Source organism: Schistocerca cancellata, unplaced genomic scaffold (genome assembly GCF_023864275.1).
Source record: "Schistocerca cancellata isolate TAMUIC-IGC-003103 unplaced genomic scaffold, iqSchCanc2.1 HiC_scaffold_453, whole genome shotgun sequence".
Taxonomy (NCBI): domain Eukaryota; kingdom Metazoa; phylum Arthropoda; class Insecta; order Orthoptera; family Acrididae; genus Schistocerca; species Schistocerca cancellata.
In genome coordinates this window covers 15,001-20,000 of record NW_026046470.1, presented here as the reverse complement: position 1 = coordinate 20,000, position 5,000 = coordinate 15,001, and the positions used below count along the sequence as shown (strand labels likewise).

The window sequence follows — 5,000 nt, the reverse complement described above, 5'->3', positions numbered from 1 at the left end:
GTCCGGGCCTGGTGAGGTTTCCCGTGTTGAGTCAAATTAAGCCGCAGGCTCCACTCCTGGTGGTGCCCTTCCGTCAATTCCTTTAAGTTTCAGCTTTGCAACCATACTTCCCCCGGAACCCAAAAGCTTTGGTTTCCCGGAGGCTGCCCGCCGAGTCATCGGAGGAACTGCGGCGGATCGCTGGCTGGCATCGTTTATGGTTAGAACTAGGGCGGTATCTGATCGCCTTCGAACCTCTAACTTTCGTTCTTGATTAATGAAAACATACTTGGCAAATGCTTTCGCTTCTGTTCGTCTTGCGACGATCCAAGAATTTCACCTCTAACGTCGCAATACGAATGCCCCCGCCTGTCCCTATTAATCATTACCTCGGGTTCCGAAAACCAACAAAATAGAACCGAGGTCCTATTCCATTATTCCATGCACACAGTATTCAGGCGGGCTTGCCTGCTTTAAGCACTCTAATTTGTTCAAAGTAAACGTGCCGGCCCACCCAGACACTCAATAAAGAGCACCTTGGTAGGATTTCAACGGGGTCCGCCTCGGGACGCACGAACACGCACGAGGCGGTCGCACGCCTTCGGCTCGCCCCACCGGCAGGACGTCCCACGATACATGCCAGTTAAACACCGACGGGCGGTGAACCAACAGCGTGGGACACAAATCCAACTACGAGCTTTTTAACCGCAACAACTTTAATATACGCTATTGGAGCTGGAATTACCGCGGCTGCTGGCACCAGACTTGCCCTCCAATAGATACTCGTTAAAGGATTTAAAGTGTACTCATTCCGATTACGGGGCCTCGGATGAGTCCCGTATCGTTATTTTTCGTCACTACCTCCCCGTGCCGGGAGTGGGTAATTTGCGCGCCTGCTGCCTTCCTTGGATGTGGTAGCCGTTTCTCAGGCTCCCTCTCCGGAATCGAACCCTGATTCCCCGTTACCCGTTACAACCATGGTAGGCGCAGAACCTACCATCGACAGTTGATAAGGCAGACATTTGAAAGATGCGTCGCCGGTACGAGGACCGTGCGATCAGCCCAAAGTTATTCAGAGTCACCAAGGCAAACGGACCGGACGAGCCGACCGATTGGTTTTGATCTAATAAAAGCGTCCCTTCCATCTCTGGTCGGGACTCTGTTTGCATGTATTAGCTCTAGAATTACCACAGTTATCCAAGTAACGTGGGTACGATCTAAGGAACCATAACTGATTTAATGAGCCATTCGCGGTTTCACCTTAATGCGGCTTGTACTGAGACATGCATGGCTTAATCTTTGAGACAAGCATATGACTACTGGCAGGATCAACCAGGGAGCTGCGTCAACTAGAGCTGAGCAGCCGGCCGCCCGGGAGTGTGTCCCAGGGGCCCGCGCGAACACGCAAGCGTCCGCTCAATTATTCTGCAAACAGGAGGAGGCTGAGCTCCCCTGCACAATACACCTCGAAACCCTCTCAGGTCCCGGCGGCGCGCAGCGCCGTCCTAAGTACTTGGTCGGGTTCGAGAGAGGCGCAATCGCCCGGAGTTAGGCGAGTAGACGCTTTAGGTGCGACCACCCGTGCTCCCAACTGAGCTTGCCGCTGCCGACAGAGGCCCGGGAGCGTGCTGTCGTGGCATTGCCGGCGGGAGACAACACGCGCCACCTACGGTGACCGGCAGCTCCAACGCCAGCGCCACAGAAGGGCAAAGGCCCCACGTGGGTGCCGAAGCGAACTCTCCCAGCACAGCGCACGTGCCAACACGTCTGCACAACTGCGATACAAACCACCAGCGAGAACCGCTGGGGCGACCGAGCAGCAGACGGCGTCGCGGCGCCGAGTGCCGGGCGGCGGCGCATCCTCAACGCACACAGTCCTCAGTCGGACCAGCACACTGCAGATGTCCACCGCGCTTCGCACCGGGCCCGCGAGGACCCACTTTGGCCGCCCGGCGCCGCGCGCAGGGTGCCCCGGCGCGCAGCTGCGCCGCCTGCCGCGTCCGTCGGCCGGCGCGCCTGCCACTGGGCGCCCCCACCAGCCGGCTGTAGCGCGTGCGCCCACGCACCGCGCGGCCAGCACGCCGGGCGGCCCCCCCTCACCGGCCGGGGACGGTCCCACCCAGCCACCGCCGCGTATCGCTTCACACACAGATTTGCCCTTACTGATTTACCTCCAGCAACAACAACCGCACCACAATGGGTTTACCAGTTGTTCATTTGCGTTGCGTCACGTCACCAGCAAACGTAGACGTCCATCCCAGTTTGCAAATGCAACGATTATTGCATACCTGTCTGTTAGGTGTCACGACACACTACGTCTGCCCACATACACGCAACAAAATGTGCACGACTAGAGAACACGTGGGAGGTGGCCCCCTACGTATGCGATGTCCATTACGAGACCGACTGTCAACCAGCATCTGTACCATGTCGCAGATGTGGAACGCGGTGCACCATGCTATCACACTGTGTGAGAAGAGACGACTACGTTTGAATACACGCGCCACTACATCAACAGACGGCTCATGCTGATCGCCATCCAGGGCGTCCGTTACTCCCACACGTCTCTATGGCGTACCACACTGCAATGTAGCTGTTATGGGGAGACGGCACGTGGCTGAGTGCACAACATTTGGACCGTATGGTTCGCTGTTGTTGGGCGCAGTCGTACGGTCACACATGTGCCACAGCGTATCATTCAGTACATACGGACCTATGTGCAGTACAATGTGAGGATTAAGCTTACGATATCAGCGGACAGTGGACACAGGCCGTACCACGACGTAGACTGAGCGCTTCGACATGCGAATGCCAGTGAACAGCTGCGAAGGGCATTGAACACGCAAGCACCTGAACGACCAGCGTGCGAAGGCAGGGTGGAGGGGGGGGGGCGATGTACATCCTGCAGTTGTCCACATTACAGTGTACAGCGGGAGCATGTAAAAAGTAAGCAACACTTGCGAAGTGTTCAACATGAAACGACACACAAGAGGGTGGGCGGTGCGAGTAGCGAACTATATTCAGAGGGTTGTGGTTAGACAACACTAGATTAATGTAACGTGTCATATGCCAATTACAGAGCAGGTTAAGGCACAACGTGGGTTAGGTTAAGGCACAACGTGGGTTAGGTTAAGGCACAACGTGGGTTAGGTTAAGGCACAACGTGGGTTAGGTTAAGGCACAACGTGGGTTAGGTTAAGGCACAACGTGGGTTAGGTTAAGGCACAACGTGGGTTAGGTTAAGGCACAACGTGGGTTAGGTTAAGGCACAACGTGGGTTAGGTTAAGGCACAACGTGGGTTAGGTTAAGGCACAACGTGGGTTAGGTTAAGGCACAACGTGGGTTAGGTTAAGGCACAACGTGGGTTAGGTTAAGGCACAACGTGGGTTAGGTTAAGGCACAACGTGGGTTACGTTAAGGCACAACGTGGGTTAGGTTAAGGCACAACGTGGGTTACGTTAAGGCACAACGTGGGTTACGTTAAGGCACAACGTGGGTTACGTTAAGGCACAACGTGGGTTACGTTAAGGCACAACGTGGGTTACGTTAAGGCACAACGTGGGTTACGTTAAGGCACAACGTGGGTTACGTTAAGGCACAACGTGGGTTACGTTAAGGCACAACGTGGGTTACGTTAAGGCACAACGTGGGTTACGTTAAGGCACAACGTGGGTTACGTTAAGGCACAACGTGGGTTACGTTAAGGCACAACGTGGGTTACGTTAAGGCACAACGTGGGTTAGGTTAAGGCACAACGTGGGTTAGGTTAAGACACAAATTGCGTTACAAATTGCGTTACATTGCGGTACAAATTGCGTTACATTGCGGTACAAATTGCGTTACATTGCGGTACAAATTGCGTTACAAATTTGGTTAGGTTAAGGTGCAAAATGGGTTGGATTACAGTACACAACATGGTAAGAGATAGTGTGTTTGGGGGGGGGGGGGGGGGCAGGTTCGTTGGTAGTGATCATTGTAAGTGAATGTCTGAGGCAGCGTCAGTATGTCACAGCAGTTCTGTCTCGTCAGGATGCGCTTTTCGCTCGTGACTGGAGGCGCGCCGCGTCTGTGGTTGCGGCAAGGGAGTGGCAGACCTGTGTGATTCATTCCTGCCATTGTTTCTGTGCCGTAACAGGAGGCAGTGTGGTGGTGTTGGGTGCACCCCTGTGTAGGACATGTGTGGGTGTTGGTGGCTTATCTGAGCAATTGTGGATGTTGGACGGGTGGGATATTCTATTTTATAATTGGACCCCCTGGTGTGGTTATCATAGTGTGGATGGTGTACTGTGGCGGAGAGGATGCACCGGACGTTGGTCCATGCTGGTGCTTACATATCGTATCTGTGTCTGTTACAGGCAGAGAGTAATGTGTGATGGAGTGTCTCGCTGAGGTGTGGTTCATATTGTGTGCACAGACTTACAGCATGTATAGGGACAGCGGGAATTTGGCATATTGGATATAACTCGTCATGAAACGCAAGATATAGGGGTGGATTGCAACGTACGAGTGCGGGAAGAGTCCGCCGTTCATCCGCTTGGGTTGCGATTTGGGCGGTTGGGGTGGGGCACGTGCGGGTGCGGGTGGAGTGATTGTCGGTTGACTACTTCGTGCGACGCAGGCACTGGCGTTCGGGTTCCTGTGGTGGACAGATGATGCAGGCTTTGTGGGTGGCGTCGAAAAATGGGTACTGTGGGACCTAGCGATGTCGTAGTCGGGGTGGCGTCTCATAGATGGCGGTATCGTCGGTGCAGCAGGTCATGTTTCGGGAGACTTGCAGATGGCGGTATTTAGTTTTCGTGTTGCGCGCGACATGGTGGACGTAGTGTCGTCCGATTCGCGTAGATGGGGCTATTGCATGTGGTTTCGTCACATTGTCATAGATGGCGATGCTGTGGTTTGGCAGTATGGTTGGTGTAGTTCCGTTGGATTCCTGTAGATGGAGGTGTCGTTTCTGGGCCAGACGGCAATGTAGTTTGGTCACATTCTCATAGATGGCTGTGTTGTGTCTGTGGGTGGCGGT

General features: G+C 54.4%; 1 non-coding gene across 1 annotated transcript in view; it reads right to left on the bottom strand.

Annotated features, from left to right (window-relative positions):
- The window catches only part of LOC126126421 (small subunit ribosomal RNA), a 1,909-nt gene extending 591 nt beyond the window's left edge, over nt 1–1,318 (bottom strand). Inside the window, exon 1 of the ribosomal RNA XR_007526756.1 lies at nt 1–1,318. This exon is cut by the window's left edge and continues 591 nt beyond it. This is a non-coding gene — a ribosomal RNA (small subunit ribosomal RNA).
- Nucleotides 1,319–5,000: the final 3,682 nt, after the last annotated feature.